Consider the following 19,316-nt stretch of genomic DNA (forward strand, 5'->3'; position numbering starts at 1 on the left):
CTTTGGTGATGCAAAAAGACAATGATTTTGTAAGAAAAATCTTCAAACTTCAAAAAGTTTTTCTTAATTCCTTACCTTTGTACTGATAAGATAACACCTGGTTTTAACATAACACAGGCTTCCACTTAAAAATGCTGCTAGGTTGCATTCTGCTGATTAGATATCACCAGGAACAACATTAACCTTCAGGTATTTTCTAAATGTTGAATAAATTGGCTTAAATCAAATTAAACTCACTTTAGAGATAATTGTTTCAGAGAAAGTCTTGAACCCTACCATAAAATAGGTAGTTTGACATGTTGACTTCTCTACCTAAAAATCCCCAAAATTTGACTAATAGAAGATTTTCGTCCCTGGGTGGGATTGAACCACCAATATTCCAAATAACAGCCGAACGTGCTAACCAATTGTGCCACAGAGACCCTATATGAGACATAAACAAACAACAGCTAAGAAACATTGATCTGGAAAGTTTCCTTACCAAAGTTTATAAAGTCTCTAATCTGGACAGTTATTTTAGGATTTTTCATTAATTAAAAGGAACACATTGCCATGTTCTTGTGATGAATCAACCCTTCTTGAGTTCTAAGCACTTCCATGAGCAGCAGAGTGGCGCAGCGGAAGTGTGCTGGGCCCATAACCCAGAGGTCGTTGGATCGAAACCATACTCTGCTATGTGCTATTTTCATTTATCAAATCTAAAATTGGGATTGCTATTTTGACTTTTTTGGTCTTTGCTTATAGTAGAAAATCCATTATCATCTTAACTCATTTAAATCGTATTTTGACAGAAGTGCTGTAGCAAAAAATCCACATAATGTCTTTACTTTACCCTATTACTTCTATGGTTATTGAGAAAAACAAACTACATTGACTCCAGAAGAGCAAATCAGGTGTTCAAACAAGTAATTTATCAAAATCATCTTTCCAGCTTACACTTTGGTGATGCAATAAGACAATGATTTTGTAAGAAAAATCTTCAAACTTCAAAAAGTTTTTCTTAATTCCTTACCTTTGTACTGATAAGATAACACCTGGTTATAACATAACACAGGCTTTCACTTAAAAATGCTGCTAGGTTTCATTCTGCTGATTAGATATCACCAGGAACAACATTAACCTTCAGGTATTTTCTAATTGTTGAATAAATTGGCTTAAATCAAATTAAACTCACTTTAGAGATAATTGTTTCAGAGAAAGTCTTGAACCCTACCATAAAATAGGTAGTTAGACATGTTGACTTCTCTACCTAAAATTCCCCAAAATTTGACTAATAGAAGATTCTCGTCCCTGGGTGGGATTGAACCACCAACCTTCCGGTTAACAGCCGAACGCGCTAACCAATTGCGCCACAGAGACCCTATATGAGACATAAACAAACAACAGCTAAGAAACATTGATCTGGAAAGTTTCCTTGCCAAAGTTTATAAAGTCTCTAATCTGGACAGTTATTTTAGGATTTTTCGATAATTAAAAGGAACACATTGCCATGTTCTTGTGATGAATCAACCCTTCTTGAGTTCTAAGCACTTCCATGAGCAGCAGAGTGGCGCAGCAGAAGCGTGCTGGGCCCATAACCCAGAGGTCGATGGATCGAAACCATCCTCTGCTATGTGCTATTTTCATTTATCAAATCTAAAATTGTGATTGGTATTTTGACTTTTTTGGTCTTTGCTTATAGTAGAAAATCCATTATCATCTTAACTCATTTTAATCGTATTTTGACAGAAGTGCTGTAGCAAAAAATCCACATAATGTCTTTACTTTACCCTATTACTTCTATGGATATTGAGAAAAACAAACTACATTGACTCCAGAAGAGCAAATCAGGTGATCTAACAAGTAATTTATCAAAATCATCTTTCCAGCTTACACTTTGGTGATGCAATAAGACAATGATTTTGTAAGAAAAATCTTCACACTTCAAAAAGTTTTTCTTAATTCCTTACCTTTGTACTGATAAGATAACACCTGGTTATAACATAACACAGGCTTTCACTTAAAAATGCTGCTAGGTTGCATTCTGCTGATTAGATATCACCAGGAACAACATTAACCTTCAGGTATTTTCTAATTGTTGAATAAATTGGCTTAAATCAAATTAAACTCACTTTAGAGATAATTGTTTCAGAGAAAGTCTTGAACCCTACCATAAAATAGGTAGTTAGACATGTTGACTTCTCTACCTAAAATTCCCCAAAATTTGACTAATAGAAGATTCTCGTCTCTGGGTGGGATTGAACCACCAACCTTCCGGTTAACAGCCGAACGCGCTAACCAATTGTGCCACAGAGACCCTATGTGAGACATAAACTAACAACAGCTAAGAAACATTGATCTGGAAAGTTTCCTTGCCAAAGTTTATAAAGTCTCTAATCTGGACAGTTATTTTAGGATTTTTCGCTAATTAAAAGGAACACATTGCCATGTTCTTGTGATGAATCAACCCTTCTTGAGTTCTAAGCACTTCCATGAGCAGCAGAGTGGCGCAGCGGAAGCGTGCTGGGCCCATAACCCAGAGGTCGTTTAATCGAAACCATCCTCTGCTATGTGCTATTTTCATTTATCAAATCTAAAATTGGGATTGCTATTTTGACTTTTTTGGTCTTTGCTTATAGTAGAAAATCCATTATCATCTTAACTCATTTAAATCGTATTTTGACAGACGTGCTGTAGCAAAAAATCCACATAATGTCTTCACTTTACCCTATTACTTCTATGGTTATTGAGAAAAACAAACTACATTGACTCCAGAAGAGCAAATCAGGTGATCTAACAAGTAATTTATCAAAATCATCTTTCCAGCTTACACTTTGGTGATGCAATAAGACAATGATTTTGTAAGAAAAATCTTCACACTTCAAAAAGTTTTTCTTAATTCCTTACCTTTGTACTGATAAGATAACACCTGGTTATAACATAACACAGGCTTTCACTTAAAAATGCTGCTAGGTTGCATTCTGCTGATTAGATATCACCAGGAACAACATTAACCTTCAGGTATTTTCTAATTGTTGAATAAATTGGCTTAAATCAAATTAAACTCACTTTAGAGATAATTGTTTCAGAGAAAGTCTTGAACCCTACCATAAAATAGGTAGTTTGACATGTTGACTTCTCTACCTAAAATTCCCCAAAATTTGACTAATAGAAGATTCTCGTCCCTGGGTGGGATTGAACCACCAACCTTCTGGTTAACAGCCGAACGCGCTAACCAATTGCGCCACAGAGACCCTATGTGAGACATAAACTAACAACAGCTAAGAAACATTGATCTGGAAAGTTTCCTTGCCAAAGTTTATAAAGTCTCTAATCTGGACAGTTATTTTAGGATTTTTCGCTAATTAAAAGGAACACATTGCCATGTTCTTGTGATGAATCAACCCTTCTTGAGTTCTAAGCATTTCCATGAGCAGCAGAGTGGCGCAGCGGAAGCGTGCTGGGCCCATAACCCAGAGGTCGATGGATCGAAACCATCCTCTCCTATGTGCTATTTTCATTTATCAAATCTAAAATTGGGATTGCTATTTTGACTTTTTTGGTCTTTGCTTATAGTAGAAAATCCATTATCATCTTAACTCATTTAATTCGTATTTTGACAGAAGTGCTGTAGCAAAAAATCCACATAATGTCTTTACTTTACCCTATTACTTCTATGGTTATTGAGAAAAACAAACTACATTGACTCCAGAATAGCAAATCAGGTGTTCTAACAAGTAATTTATCAAAATCATCTTTCCAGCTTACACTTTGGTGATGCAATAAGACAATGATTTTGTAAGAAAAATCTTCAAACTTCAAAAAGTTTTTCTTAATTCCTTACCTTTGTACTGATAAGATAACACCTGGTTATAACATAACACAGGCTTTCACTTAAAAATGCTGCTAGGTTTCATTCTGCTGATTAGATATCACCAGGAACAACATTAACCTTCAGGTATTTTCTAATTGTTGAATAAATTGGCTTAAATCAAATTAAACTCACTTTAGAGATAATTGTTTCAGAGAAAGTCTTGAACCCTACCATAAAATAGGTAGTTAGACATGTTGACTTCTCTACCTAAAATTCCCCAAAATTTGACTAATAGAAGATTCTCGTCCCTGGGTGGGATTGAACCACCAACCTTCCGGTTAACAGCCGAACGCGCTAACCAATTGCGCCACAGAGACCCTATGTGAGACATAAACTAACAACAGCTAAGAAACATTGATCTGGAAAGTTTCCTTGCCAAAGTTTATAAAGTCTCTAATCTGGACAGTTATTTTAGGATTTTTCGCTAATTAAAAGGAACACATTGCCATGTTCTTGTGATGAATCAACCCTTCTTGAGTTCTAAGCATTTCCATGAGCAGCAGAGTGGCGCAGCGGAAGCGTGCTGGGCCCATAACCCAGAGGTCGATGGATCGAAACCATCCTCTCCTATGTGCTATTTTCATTTATCAAATCTAAAATTGGGATTGCTATTTTGACTTTTTTGGTCTTTGCTTATAGTAGAAAATCCATTATCATCTTAACTCATTTAATTCGTATTTTGACAGAAGTGCTGTAGCAAAAAATCCACATAATGTCTTTACTTTACCCTATTACTTCTATGGTTATTGAGAAAAACAAACTACATTGACTCCAGAATAGCAAATCAGGTGTTCTAACAAGTAATTTATCAAAATCATCTTTCCAGCTTACACTTTGGTGATGCAATAAGACAATGATTTTGTAAGAAAAATCTTCAAACTTCAAAAAGTTTTTCTTAATTCCTTACCTTTGTACTGATAAGATAACACCTGGTTATAACATAACACAGGCTTTCACTTAAAAATGCTGCTAGGTTTCATTCTGCTGATTAGATATCACCAGGAACAACATTAACCTTCAGGTATTTTCTAATTGTTGAATAAATTGGCTTAAATCAAATTAAACTCACTTTAGAGATAATTGTTTCAGAGAAAGTCTTGAACCCTACCATAAAATAGGTAGTTAGACATGTTGACTTCTCTACCTAAAATTCCCCAAAATTTGACTAATAGAAGATTCTCGTCCCTGGGTGGGATTGAACCACCAACCTTCCGGTTAACAGCCGAACGCGCTAACCAATTGCGCCACAGAGACCCTATATGAGACATAAACAAACAACAGCTAAGAAACATTGATCTGGAAAGTTTCCTTGCCAAAGTTTATAAAGTCTCTAATCTGGACAGTTATTTTAGGATTTTTCGATAATTAAAAGGAACACATTGCCATGTTCTTGTGATGAATCAACCCTTCTTGAGTTCTAAGCACTTCCATGAGCAGCAGAGTGGCGCAGCAGAAGCGTGCTGGGCCCATAACCCAGAGGTCGATGGATCGAAACCATCCTCTGCTATGTGCTATTTTCATTTATCAAATCTAAAATTGTGATTGGTATTTTGACTTTTTTGGTCTTTGCTTATAGTAGAAAATCCATTATCATCTTAACTCATTTTAATCGTATTTTGACAGAAGTGCTGTAGCAAAAAATCCACATAATGTCTTTACTTTACCCTATTACTTCTATGGATATTGAGAAAAACAAACTACATTGACTCCAGAAGAGCAAATCAGGTGATCTAACAAGTAATTTATCAAAATCATCTTTCCAGCTTACACTTTGGTGATGCAATAAGACAATGATTTTGTAAGAAAAATCTTCACACTTCAAAAAGTTTTTCTTAATTCCTTACCTTTGTACTGATAAGATAACACCTGGTTATAACATAACACAGGCTTTCACTTAAAAATGCTGCTAGGTTGCATTCTGCTGATTAGATATCACCAGGAACAACATTAACCTTCAGGTATTTTCTAATTGTTGAATAAATTGGCTTAAATCAAATTAAACTCACTTTAGAGATAATTGTTTCAGAGAAAGTCTTGAACCCTACCATAAAATAGGTAGTTAGACATGTTGACTTCTCTACCTAAAATTCCCCAAAATTTGACTAATAGAAGATTCTCGTCTCTGGGTGGGATTGAACCACCAACCTTCCGGTTAACAGCCGAACGCGCTAACCAATTGTGCCACAGAGACCCTATGTGAGACATAAACTAACAACAGCTAAGAAACATTGATCTGGAAAGTTTCCTTGCCAAAGTTTATAAAGTCTCTAATCTGGACAGTTATTTTAGGATTTTTCGCTAATTAAAAGGAACACATTGCCATGTTCTTGTGATGAATCAACCCTTCTTGAGTTCTAAGCACTTCCATGAGCAGCAGAGTGGCGCAGCGGAAGCGTGCTGGGCCCATAACCCAGAGGTCGTTTAATCGAAACCATCCTCTGCTATGTGCTATTTTCATTTATCAAATCTAAAATTGGGATTGCTATTTTGACTTTTTTGGTCTTTGCTTATAGTAGAAAATCCATTATCATCTTAACTCATTTAAATCGTATTTTGACAGACGTGCTGTAGCAAAAAATCCACATAATGTCTTCACTTTACCCTATTACTTCTATGGTTATTGAGAAAAACAAACTACATTGACTCCAGAAGAGCAAATCAGGTGATCTAACAAGTAATTTATCAAAATCATCTTTCCAGCTTACACTTTGGTGATGCAATAAGACAATGATTTTGTAAGAAAAATCTTCACACTTCAAAAAGTTTTTCTTAATTCCTTACCTTTGTACTGATAAGATAACACCTGGTTATAACATAACACAGGCTTTCACTTAAAAATGCTGCTAGGTTGCATTCTGCTGATTAGATATCACCAGGAACAACATTAACCTTCAGGTATTTTCTAATTGTTGAATAAATTGGCTTAAATCAAATTAAACTCACTTTAGAGATAATTGTTTCAGAGAAAGTCTTGAACCCTACCATAAAATAGGTAGTTTGACATGTTGACTTCTCTACCTAAAATTCCCCAAAATTTGACTAATAGAAGATTCTCGTCCCTGGGTGGGATTGAACCACCAACCTTCTGGTTAACAGCCGAACGCGCTAACCAATTGTGCCACAGAGACCCTATGTGAGACATAAACTAACAACAGCTAAGAAACATTGATCTGGAAAGTTTCCTTGCCAAAGTTTATAAAGTCTCTAATCTGGACAGTTATTTTAGGATTTTTCGCTAATTAAAAGGAACACATTGCCATGTTCTTGTGATGAATCAACCCTTCTTGAGTTCTAAGCAATTCCATGAGCAGCAGAGTGGCGCAGCGGAAGCGTGCTGGGCCCATAACCCAGAGGTCGATGGATCGAAACCATCCTCTCCTATGTGCTATTTTCATTTATCAAATCTAAAATTGGGATTGCTATTTTGACTTTTTTGGTCTTTGCTTATAGTAGAAAATCCATTATCATCTTAACTCATTTAATTCGTATTTTGACAGAAGTGCTGTAGCAAAAAATCCACATAATGTCTTTACTTTACCCTATTACTTCTATGGTTATTGAGAAAAACAAACTACATTGACTCCAGAATAGCAAATCAGGTGTTCTAACAAGTAATTTATCAAAATCATCTTTCCAGCTTACACTTTGGTGATGTAAAAAGACAATGATTTTGTAAGAAAAATCTTCAAACTTCATAAAGTTTTTCTTAATTCCTTACCTTTGTACTGATAAGATAACACCTGGTTTTAACATAACACAGGCTTCCACTTACAATTGCTGCTAGGTTGCATTCTGCTGATTAGATATCACCAGGAACAACATTAACCTTCAGGTATTTTCTAAATGTTGAATAAATTGGCTTAAATCAAATTAAACTCACTTTAGAGATAATTGTTTCAGAGAAAGTCTTGAACCCTACCATAAAATAGGTAGTTTGACATGTTGACTTCTCTACCTAAAATTCCCCAAAATTTGACTAATAGAAGATTTTCGTCCCTGGGTGGGATTGAACCACCAATATTCCAATTAACAGCCGAACGTGCTAACCAATTGTGCCACAGAGACCCTATATGAGACATAAACTAACAACAGCTAAGAAACATTGATCTGGAAAGTTTCCTTACCAAAGTTTATAAAGTCTCTAATCTGGACAGTTATTTTAGGATTTTTCATTAATTAAAAGGAACACATTGCCATGTTCTTGTGATGAATCAACCCTTCTTGAGTTCTAAGCACTTCCATGAGCAGCAGAGTGGCGCAGCGGAAGCGTGCTGGGCCCATAACCCAGAGGTCGTTGGATCGAAACCATCCTCTGCTATGTGCTATTTTCATTTATCAAATCTAAAATTGGGATTGCTATTTTGACTTTTTTGGTCTTTGCTTATAGTAGAAAATCCATTATCATCTTAACTCATTTAAATCGTATTTTGACAGAAGTGCTGTAGCAAAAAATCCACATAATGTCTTTACTTTACCCTATTACTTCTATGGTTATTGAGAAAAACAAACTACATTGACTCCAGAAGAGCAAATCAGGTGTTCAAACAAGTAATTTATCAAAATCATCTTTCCAGCTTACACTTTGGTGATGCAATAAGACAATGATTTTGTAAGAAAAATCTTCAAACTTCAAAAAGTTTTTCTTAATTCCTTACCTTTGTACTGATAAGATAACACCTGGTTATAACATAACACAGGCTTTCACTTAAAAATGCTGCTAGGTTGCATTCTGCTGATTAGATATCACCAGGAACAACATTAACCTTCAGGTATTTTCAAATTGTTGAATAAATTGGCTTAAATCAAATTAAACTCACTTTAGAGATAATTGTTTCAGAGAAAGTCTTGAACCCTACCATAAAATAGGTAGTTAGACATGTTGACTTCTCTACCTAAAATTCCCCAAAATTTGACTAATAGAAGATTCTCGTCCCTGGGTGGGATTGAACCACCAACCTTCCGGTTAACAGCCGAACGCGCTAACCAATTGCGCCACAGAGACCCTATGTGAGACACAAACTAACAACAGCTAAGAAACATTGATCTGGAAAGTTTCCTTGCCAAAGTTTATAAAGTCTCTAATCTGGACAGTTATTTTAGGATTTTACGCTAATTAAAAGGAACACATTGCCATGTTCTTGTGATGAATCAACCCTTCTTGAGTTCTAAGCATTTCCATGAGCAGCAGAGTGGCGCAGCGGAAGCGTGCTGGGCCCATAACCCAGAGGTCGATGGATCGAAACCATCCTCTGCTATGTGCTATTTTCATTTATCAAATCTAATATTGGGATTGCTATTTTGACTTTTTTGGTCTTTGCTTATAGTAGAAAATCCATTATCATCTTAACTCATTTAAATCGTATTTTGACAGAAGTGCTGTAGCAAAAAATCCACATAATGTCTTTACTTTACCCTATTACTTCTATGGTTATTGAGAAAAACAAACTACATTGACTCCAGAAGAGCAAATCAGGTGTTCTAACAAGTAATTTATCAAAATCATCTTTCCAGCTTACACTTTGGTGATGCAAAAAGACAATGATTTTGTAAGAAAAATCTTCAAACTTCAAAAAGTTTTTCTTAATTCCTTACCTTTGTACTGATAAGATAACACCTGGTTTTAACATAACACAGGCTTCCACTTAAAAATGCTGCTAGGTTGCATTCTGCTGATTAGATATCACCAGGAACAACATTAACCTTCAGGTATTTTCTAAATGTTGAATAAATTGGCTTAAATCAAATTAAACTCACTTTAGAGATAATTGTTTCAGAGAAAGTCTTGAACCCTACCATAAAATAGGTAGTTTGACATGTTGACTTCTCTACCTAAAAATCCCCAAAATTTGACTAATAGAAGATTTTCGTCCCTGGGTGGGATTGAACCACCAATATTCCAAATAACAGCCGAACGTGCTAACCAATTGTGCCACAGAGACCCTATATGAGACATAAACAAACAACAGCTAAGAAACATTGATCTGGAAAGTTTCCTTACCAAAGTTTATAAAGTCTCTAATCTGGACAGTTATTTTAGGATTTTTCATTAATTAAAAGGAACACATTGCCATGTTCTTGTGATGAATCAACCCTTCTTGAGTTCTAAGCACTTCCATGAGCAGCAGAGTGGCGCAGCGGAAGTGTGCTGGGCCCATAACCCAGAGGTCGTTGGATCGAAACCATACTCTGCTATGTGCTATTTTCATTTATCAAATCTAAAATTGGGATTGCTATTTTGACTTTTTTGGTCTTTGCTTATAGTAGAAAATCCATTATCATCTTAACTCATTTAAATCGTATTTTGACAGAAGTGCTGTAGCAAGAAATCCACATAATGTCTTTACTTTACCCTATTACTTCTATGGTTATTGAGAAAAACAAACTACATTGACTCCAGAAGAGCAAATCAGGTGTTCAAACAAGTAATTTATCAAAATCATCTTTCCAGCTTACACTTTGGTGATGCAATAAGACAATGATTTTGTAAGAAAAATCTTCAAACTTCAAAAAGTTTTTCTTAATTCCTTACCTTTGTACTGATAAGATAACACCTGGTTTTAACATAACACAGGCTTCCACTTAAAAATGCTGCTAGGTTGCATTCTGCTGATTAGATATCACCAGGAACAACATTAACCTTCAGGTATTTTCTAAATGTTGAATAAATTGGCTTAAATCAAATTAAACTCACTTTAGAGATAATTGTTTCAGAGAAAGTCTTGAACCCTACCATAAAATAGGTAGTTTGACATGTTGACTTCTCTACCTAAAAATCCCCAAAATTTGACTAATAGAAGATTTTCGTCCCTGGGTGGGATTGAACCACCAATATTCCAAATAACAGCCGAACGTGCTAACCAATTGTGCCACAGAGACCCTATATGAGACATAAACAAACAACAGCTAAGAAACATTGATCTGGAAAGTTTCCTTACCAAAGTTTATAAAGTCTCTAATCTGGACAGTTATTTTAGGATTTTTCATTAATTAAAAGGAACACATTGCCATGTTCTTGTGATGAATCAACCCTTCTTGAGTTCTAAGCACTTCCATGAGCAGCAGAGTGGCGCAGCGGAAGTGTGCTGGGCCCATAACCCAGAGGTCGTTGGATCGAAACCATACTCTGCTATGTGCTATTTTCATTTATCAAATCTAAAATTGGGATTGCTATTTTGACTTTTTTGGTCTTTGCTTATAGTAGAAAATCCATTATCATCTTAACTCATTTAAATCGTATTTTGACAGAAGTGCTGTAGCAAAAAATCCACATAATGTCTTTACTTTACCCTATTACTTCTATGGTTATTGAGAAAAACAAACTACATTGACTCCAGAAGAGCAAATCAGGTGTTCAAACAAGTAATTTATCAAAATCATCTTTCCAGCTTACACTTTGGTGATGCAATAAGACAATGATTTTGTAAGAAAAATCTTCAAACTTCAAAAAGTTTTTCTTAATTCCTTACCTTTGTACTGATAAGATAACACCTGGTTATAACATAACACAGGCTTTCACTTAAAAATGCTGCTAGGTTGCATTCTGCTGATTAGATATCACCAGGAACAACATTAACCTTCAGGTATTTTCTAAATGTTGAATAAATTGGCTTAAATCAAATTAAACTCACTTTAGAGATAATTGTTTCAGAGAAAGTCTTGAACCCTACCATAAAATAGGTAGTTTGACATGTTGACTTCTCTACCTAAAAATCCCCAAAATTTGACTAATAGAAGATTTTCGTCCCTGGGTGGGATTGAACCACCAATATTCCAAATAACAGCCGAACGTGCTAACCAATTGTGCCACAGAGACCCTATATGAGACATAAACAAACAACAGCTAAGAAACATTGATCTGGAAAGTTTCCTTACCAAAGTTTATAAAGTCTCTAATCTGGACAGTTATTTTAGGATTTTTCATTAATTAAAAGGAACACATTGCCATGTTCTTGTGATGAATCAACCCTTCTTGAGTTCTAAGCACTTCCATGAGCAGCAGAGTGGCGCAGCGGAAGTGTGCTGGGCCCATAACCCAGAGGTCGTTGGATCGAAACCATACTCTGCTATGTGCTATTTTCATTTATCAAATCTAAAACTGGGATTGCTATTTTGACTTTTTTGGTCTTTGCTTATAGTAGAAAATCCATTATCATCTTAACTCATTTAAATCGTATTTTGACAGAAGTGCTGTAGCAAAAAATCCACATAATGTCTTTACTTTACCCTATTACTTCTATGGTTATTGAGAAAAACAAACTACATTGACTCCAGAAGAGCAAATCAGGTGTTCAAACAAGTAATTTATCAAAATCATCTTTCCAGCTTACACTTTGGTGATGCAATAAGACAATGATTTTGTAAGAAAAATCTTCAAACTTCAAAAAGTTTTTCTTAATTCCTTACCTTTGTACTGATAAGATAACACCTGGTTATAACATAACACAGGCTTTCACTTAAAAATGCTGCTAGGTTGCATTCTGCTGATTAGATATCACCAGGAACAACATTAACCTTCAGGTATTTTCTAATTGTTGAATAAATTGGCTTAAATCAAATTAAACTCACTTTAGAGATAATTGTTTCAGAGAAAGTCTTGAACCCTACCATAAAATAGGTAGTTAGACATGTTGACTTCTCTACCTAAAATTCCCCAAAATTTGACTAATAGAAGATTCTCGTCCCTGGGTGGGATTGAACCCCCAACCTTCCGGTTAACAGCCGAACGCGCTAACCAATTGCGCCACAGAGACCCTATATGAGACATAAACAAACAACAGCTAAGAAACATTGATCTGGAAAGTTTCCTTGCCAAAGTTTATAAAGTCTCTAATCTGGACAGTTATTTTAGGATTTTTCGATAATTAAAAGGAACACATTGCCATGTTCTTGTGATGAATCAACCCTTCTTGAGTTCTAAGCACTTCCATGAGCAGCAGAGTGGCGCAGCAGAAGCGTGCTGGGCCCATAACCCAGAGGTCGATGGATCGAAACCATCCTCTGCTATGTGCTATTTTCATTTATCAAATCTAAAATTGTGATTGGTATTTTGACTTTTTTGGTCTTTGCTTATAGTAGAAAATCCATTATCATCTTAACTCATTTTAATCGTATTTTGACAGAAGTGCTGTAGCAAAAAATCCACATAATGTCTTTACTTTACCCTATTACTTCTATGGATATTGAGAAAAACAAACTACATTGACTCCAGAAGAGCAAATCAGGTGATCTAACAAGTAATTTATCAAAATCATCTTTCCAGCTTACACTTTGGTGATGCAATAAGACAATGATTTTGTAAGAAAAATCTTCACACTTCAAAAAGTTTTTCTTAATTCCTTACCTTTGTACTGATAAGATAACACCTGGTTATAACATAACACAGGCTTTCACTTAAAAATGCTGCTAGGTTGCATTCTGCTGATTAGATATCACCAGGAACAACATTAACCTTCAGGTATTTTCAAATTGTTGAATAAATTGGCTTAAATCAAATTAAACTCACTTTAGAGATAATTGTTTCAGAGAATGTCTTGAACCCTACCATAAAATAGGTAGTTAGACATGTTGACTTCTCTACCTAAAATTCCCCAAAATTTGACTAATAGAAGATTCTCGTCCCTGGGTGGGATTGAACCACCAACCTTCCGGTTAACAGCCGAACGCGCTAACCAATTGCGCCACAGAGACCCTATGTGAGACATAAACTAACAACAGCTAAGAAACATTGATCTGGAAAGTTTCCTTGCCAAAGTTTATAAAGTCTCTAATCTGGACAGTTATTTTAGGATTTTACGCTAATTAAAAGGAACACATTGCCATGTTCTTGTGATGAATCAACCCTTCTTGAGTTCTAAGCATTTCCATGAGCAGCAGAGTGGCGCAGAGGAAGCGTGCTGGGCCCATAACCCAGAGGTCGATGGATCGAAACCATCCTCTGCTATGTGCTATTTTCATTTATCAAATCTAATATTGGGATTGCTATTTTGACTTTTTTGGTCTTTGCTTATAGTAGAAAATCCATTATCATCTTAACTCATTTAAATCGTATTTTGACAGAAGTGCTGTAGCAAAAAATCCACATAATGTCTTTACTTTACCCTATTACTTCTATGGTTATTGAGAAAAACAAACTACATTGACTCCAGAAGAGCAAATCAGGTGTTCTAACAAGTAATTTATCAAAATCATCTTTCCAGCTTACACTTTGGTGATGCAAAAAGACAATGATTTTGTAAGAAAAATCTTCAAACTTCAAAAAGTTTTTCTTAATTCCTTACCTTTGTACTGATAAGATAACACCTGGTTTTAACATAACACAGGCTTCCACTTAAAAATGCTGCTAGGTTGCATTCTGCTGATTAGATATCACCAGGAACAACATTAACCTTCAGGTATTTTCTAAATGTTGAATAAATTGGCTTAAATCAAATTAAACTCACTTTAGAGATAATTGTTTCAGAGAAAGTCTTGAACCCTACCATAAAATAGGTAGTTTGACATGTTGACTTCTCTACCTAAAAATCCCCAAAATTTGACTAATAGAAGATTTTCGTCCCTGGGTGGGATTGAACCACCAATATTCCAAATAACAGCCGAACGTGCTAACCAATTGTGCCACAGAGACCCTATATGAGACATAAACAAACAACAGCTAAGAAACATTGATCTGGAAAGTTTCCTTACCAAAGTTTATAAAGTCTCTAATCTGGACAGTTATTTTAGGATTTTTCATTAATTAAAAGGAACACATTGCCATGTTCTTGTGATGAATCAACCCTTCTTGAGTTCTAAGCACTTCCATGAGCAGCAGAGTGGCGCAGCGGAAGTGTGCTGGGCCCATAACCCAGAGGTCGTTGGATCGAAACCATACTCTGCTATGTGCTATTTTCATTTATCAAATCTAAAATTGGGATTGCTATTTTGACTTTTTTGGTCTTTGCTTATAGTAGAAAATCCATTATCATCTTAACTCATTTAAATCGTATTTTGACAGAAGTGCTGTAGCAAAAAATCCACATAATGTCTTTACTTTACCCTATTACTTCTATGGTTATTGAGAAAAACAAACTACATTGACTCCAGAAGAGCAAATCAGGTGTTCAAACAAGTAATTTATCAAAATCATCTTTCCAGCTTACACTTTGGTGATGCAATAAGACAATGATTTTGTAAGAAAAATCTTCAAACTTCAAAAAGTTTTTCTTAATTCCTTACCTTTGTACTGATAAGATAACACCTGGTTATAACATAACACAGGCTTTCACTTAAAAATGCTGCTAGGTTGCATTCTGCTGATTAGATATCACCAGGAACAACATTAACCTTCAGGTATTTTCTAATTGTTGAATAAATTGGCTTAAATCAAATTAAACTCACTTTAGAGATAATTGTTTCAGAGAAAGTCTTGAACCCTACCATAAAATAGGTAGTTAGACATGTTGACTTCTCTACCTAAAATTCCCCAAAATTTGACTAATAGAAGATTCTCGTCCCTGGGTGGGATTGAACCCCCAACCTTCCGGTTAACAGCCGAACGCGCTAACCAATTGCGCCACAGAGACCCTATATGAGACATAAACAAACAACAGCTAAGAAACATTGATCTGGAAAGTTTCCTTGCCAAAGTTTATAAAGTCTCTAATCTGGACAGTTATTTTAGGATTTTTCGATAATTAAAAGGAACACATTGCCATGTTCTTGTGATGAATCAACCCTTCTTGAGTTCTAAGCACTTCCATGAGCAGCAGAGTGGCGCAGCAGAAGCGTGCTGGGCCCATAACCCAGAGGTCGATGGATCGAAACCATCCTCTGCTATGTGCTATTTTCATTTATCAAATCTAAAATTGTGATTGGTATTTTGACTTTTTTGGTCTTTGCTTATAGTAGAAAATCCATTATCATCTTAACTCATTTTAATCGTATTTTGACAGAAGTGCTGTAGCAAAAAATCCACATAATGTCTTTACTTTACCCTATTACTTCTATGGATATTGAGAAAAACAAACTACATTGACTCCAGAAGAGCAAATCAGGTGATCTAACAAGTAATTTATCAAAATCATCTTTCCAGCTTACACTTTGGTGATGCAATAAGACAATGATTTTGTAAGAAAAATCTTCACACTTCAAAAAGTTTTTCTTAATTCCTTACCTTTGTACTGATAAGATAACACCTGGTTATAACATAACACAGGCTTTCACTTAAAAATGCTGCTAGGTTGCATTCTGCTGATTAGATATCACCAGGAACAACATTAACCTTCAGGTATTTTCAAATTGTTGAATAAATTGGCTTAAATCAAATTAAACTCACTTTAGAGATAATTGTTTCAGAGAAAGTCTTGAACCCTACCATAAAATAGGTAGTTAGACATGTTGACTTCTCTACCTAAAATTCCCCAAAATTTGACTAATAGAAGATTCTCGTCTCTGGGTGGGATTGAACCACCAACCTTCCGGTTAACAGCCGAACGCGCTAACCAATTGTGCCACAGAGACCCTATGTGAGACATAAACTAACAACAGCTAAGAAACATTGATCTGGAAAGTTTCCATGCCAAAGTTTATAAAGTCTCTAATCTGGACAGTTATTTTAGGATTTTTCGCTAATTAAAAGGAACACATTGCCATGTTCTTGTGATGAATCAACCCTTCTTGAGTTCTAAGCACCTCCATGAGCAGCAGAGTGGCGCAGCGGAAGCGTGCTGGGCCCATAACCCAGAGGTCGTTTAATCGAAACCATCCTCTGCTATGTGCTATTTTCATTTATCAAATCTAAAATTGGGATTGCTATTTTGACTTTTTTGGTCTTTGCTTATAGTAGAAAATCCATTATCATCTTAACTCATTTAAATCGTATTTTGACAGACGTGCTGTAGCAAAAAATCCACATAATGTCTTCACTTTACCCTATTACTTCTATGGTTATTGAGAAAAACAAACTACATTGACTCCAGAAGAGCAAATCAGGTGATCTAACAAGTAATTTATCAAAATCATCTTTCCAGCTTACACTTTGGTGATGCAATAAGACAATGATTTTGTAAGAAAAATCTTCACACTTCAAAAAGTTTTTCTTAATTCCTTACCTTTGTACTGATAAGATAACACCTGGTTATAACATAACACAGGCTTTCACTTAAAAATGCTGCTAGGTTGCATTCTGCTGATTAGATATCACCAGGAACAACATTAACCTTCAGGTATTTTCTAATTGTTGAATAAATTGGCTTAAATCAAATTAAACTCACTTTAGAGATAATTGTTTCAGAGAAAGTCTTGAACCCTACCATAAAATAGGTAGTTTGACATGTTGACTTCTCTACCTAAAATTCCCCAAAATTTGACTAATAGAAGATTCTCGTCCCTGGGTGGGATTGAACCACCAACCTTCTGGTTAACAGCCGAACGCGCTAACCAATTGCGCCACAGAGACCCTATGTGAGACATAAACTAACAACAGCTAAGAAACATTGATCTGGAAAGTTTCCTTGCCAAAGTTTATAAAGTCTCTAATCTGGACAGTTATTTTAGGATTTTTCGCTAATTAAAAGGAACACATTGCCATGTTCTTGTGATGAATCAACCCTTCTTGAGTTCTAAGCATTTCCATGAGCAGCAGAGTGGCGCAGCGGAAGCGTGCTGGGCCCATAACCCAGAGGTCGATGGATCGAAACCATCCTCTCCTATGTGCTATTTTCATTTATCAAATCTAAAATTGGGATTGGTATTTTGACTTTTTTGGTCTTTGCTTATAGTAGAAAATCCATTATCATCTTAACTCATTTTAATCGTATTTTGACAGAAGTGCTGTAGCAAAAAATCCACATAATGTCTTTACTTTACCCTATTACTTCTATGGATATTGAGAAAAACAAACTACATTGACTCCAGAAGAGCAAATCAGGTGATCTAACAAGTAATTTATCAAAATCATCTTTCCAGCTTACACTTTGGTGATGCAATAAGACAATGATTTTGTAAGAAAAATCTTCACACTTCAAAAAGTTTTTCTTAATTCCTTACCTTTGTACTGATAAGATAACACCTGGTTATAACATAACACAGGCTTTCACTTAAAAATGCTGCTAGGTTGCATTCTGCTGATTAGATATCACCAGGAACAACATTAACCTTCAGGTATTTTCTAATTGTTGAATAAATTGGCTTAAATCAAATTAAACTCACTTTAGAGATAATTGTTTCAGAGAAAGTCTTGAACCCTACCATAAAATAGGTAGTTAGACATGTTGACTTCTCTACCTAAAATTCCCCAAAATTTGACTAATAGAAGATTCTCGTCTCTGGGTGGGATTGAACCACCAACCTTCCGGTTAACAGCCGAACGCGCTAACCAATTGTGCCACAGAGACCCTATGTGAGACATAAACTAACAACAGCTAAGAAACATTGATCTGGAAAGTTTCCATGCCAAAGTTTATAAAGTCTCTAATCTGGACAGTTATTTTAGGATTTTTCGCTAATTAAAAGGAACACATTGCCATGTTCTTGTGATGAATCAACCCTTCTTGAGTTCTAAGCACCTCCATGAGCAGCAGAGTGGCGCAGCGGAAGCGTGCTGGGCCCATAACCCAGAGGTCGTTTAATCGAAACCATCCTCTGCTATGTGCTATTTTCATTTATCAAATCTAAAATTGGGATTGCTATTTTGACTTTTTTGGTCTTTGCTTATAGTAGAAAATCCATTATCATCTTAACTCATTTAAATCGTATTTTGACAGACGTGCTGTAGCAAAAAATCCACATAATGTCTTCACTTTACCCTATTACTTCTATGGTTATTGAGAAAAACAAACTACATTGACTCCAGAAGAGCAAATCAGGTGATCTAACAAGTAATTTATCAAAATCATCTTTCCAGCTTACACTTTGGTGATGCAATAAGACAATGATTTTGTAAGAAAAATCTTCACACTTCAAAAAGTTTTTCTTAATTCCTTACCTTTGTACTGATAAGATAACACCTGGTTATAACATAACACAGGCTTTCACTTAAAAATGCTGCTAGGTTGCATTCTGCTGATTAGATATCACCAGGAACAACATTAACCTTCAGGTATTTTCTAATTGTTGAATAAATTGGCTTAAATCAAATTAAACTCACTTTAGAGATAATTGTTTCAGAGAAAGTCTTGAACCCTACCATAAAATAGGTAGTTTGACATGTTGACTTCTCTACCTAAAATTCCCCAAAATTTGACTAATAGAAGATTCTCGTCCCTGGGTGGGATTGAACCACCAACCTTCTGGTTAACAGCCGAACGCGCTAACCAATTGCGCCACAGAGACCCTATGTGAGACATAAACTAACAACAGCTAAGAAACATTGATCTGGAAAGTTTCCTTGCCAAAGTTTATAAAGTCTCTAATCTGGACAGTTATTTTAGGATTTTTCGCTAATTAAAAGGAACACATTGCCATGTTCTTGTGATGAATCAACCCT

At 35.4% G+C, this 19,316-nt stretch overlaps 14 non-coding genes across 14 annotated transcripts; all 14 read right to left on the reverse strand.

Annotated features, from left to right (window-relative positions):
• Positions 1-1,285: 1,285 nt before the first annotated feature.
• On the reverse strand, positions 1,286-1,359 carry TRNAN-GUU (transfer RNA asparagine (anticodon GUU)). The gene has a single exon. It is a non-coding gene; the product is annotated as a tRNA-Asn (tRNA).
• An 863-nt stretch (positions 1,360-2,222) lies between these two features.
• On the reverse strand, positions 2,223-2,296 carry TRNAN-GUU (transfer RNA asparagine (anticodon GUU)). Its single transcript has one exon. It is a non-coding gene; the product is annotated as a tRNA-Asn (tRNA).
• Positions 2,297-3,159: 863 nt separating this feature from the next.
• On the reverse strand, positions 3,160-3,233 carry TRNAN-GUU (transfer RNA asparagine (anticodon GUU)). Its single transcript has one exon. It is a non-coding gene; the product is annotated as a tRNA-Asn (tRNA).
• Positions 3,234-4,096: 863 nt separating this feature from the next.
• On the reverse strand, positions 4,097-4,170 carry TRNAN-GUU (transfer RNA asparagine (anticodon GUU)). The gene has a single exon. It is a non-coding gene; the product is annotated as a tRNA-Asn (tRNA).
• Positions 4,171-5,033: 863 nt separating this feature from the next.
• TRNAN-GUU (transfer RNA asparagine (anticodon GUU)) lies at positions 5,034-5,107 on the reverse strand. The gene has a single exon. It is a non-coding gene; the product is annotated as a tRNA-Asn (tRNA).
• Positions 5,108-5,970: 863 nt separating this feature from the next.
• On the reverse strand, positions 5,971-6,044 carry TRNAN-GUU (transfer RNA asparagine (anticodon GUU)). Its single transcript has one exon. It is a non-coding gene; the product is annotated as a tRNA-Asn (tRNA).
• Positions 6,045-8,781: 2,737 nt separating this feature from the next.
• On the reverse strand, positions 8,782-8,855 carry TRNAN-GUU (transfer RNA asparagine (anticodon GUU)). Its single transcript has one exon. It is a non-coding gene; the product is annotated as a tRNA-Asn (tRNA).
• A 3,674-nt stretch (positions 8,856-12,529) lies between these two features.
• TRNAN-GUU (transfer RNA asparagine (anticodon GUU)) lies at positions 12,530-12,603 on the reverse strand. Its single transcript has one exon. It is a non-coding gene; the product is annotated as a tRNA-Asn (tRNA).
• An 863-nt stretch (positions 12,604-13,466) lies between these two features.
• Positions 13,467-13,540, reverse strand: TRNAN-GUU (transfer RNA asparagine (anticodon GUU)). The gene has a single exon. It is a non-coding gene; the product is annotated as a tRNA-Asn (tRNA).
• A 1,800-nt stretch (positions 13,541-15,340) lies between these two features.
• TRNAN-GUU (transfer RNA asparagine (anticodon GUU)) lies at positions 15,341-15,414 on the reverse strand. The gene has a single exon. It is a non-coding gene; the product is annotated as a tRNA-Asn (tRNA).
• An 863-nt stretch (positions 15,415-16,277) lies between these two features.
• TRNAN-GUU (transfer RNA asparagine (anticodon GUU)) lies at positions 16,278-16,351 on the reverse strand. The gene has a single exon. It is a non-coding gene; the product is annotated as a tRNA-Asn (tRNA).
• Positions 16,352-17,214: 863 nt separating this feature from the next.
• Positions 17,215-17,288, reverse strand: TRNAN-GUU (transfer RNA asparagine (anticodon GUU)). Its single transcript has one exon. It is a non-coding gene; the product is annotated as a tRNA-Asn (tRNA).
• Positions 17,289-18,151: 863 nt separating this feature from the next.
• On the reverse strand, positions 18,152-18,225 carry TRNAN-GUU (transfer RNA asparagine (anticodon GUU)). The gene has a single exon. It is a non-coding gene; the product is annotated as a tRNA-Asn (tRNA).
• An 863-nt stretch (positions 18,226-19,088) lies between these two features.
• Positions 19,089-19,162, reverse strand: TRNAN-GUU (transfer RNA asparagine (anticodon GUU)). Its single transcript has one exon. It is a non-coding gene; the product is annotated as a tRNA-Asn (tRNA).
• Between the last annotated feature and the right edge of the window lie 154 nt (positions 19,163-19,316).

This window comes from Taudactylus pleione, unplaced genomic scaffold (assembly GCF_031769625.1).
Source record: "Taudactylus pleione unplaced genomic scaffold, aTauple2 ptg000134l, whole genome shotgun sequence".
In the NCBI taxonomy this organism is placed as follows: Eukaryota; Metazoa; Chordata; class Amphibia; order Anura; family Myobatrachidae; genus Taudactylus; species Taudactylus pleione.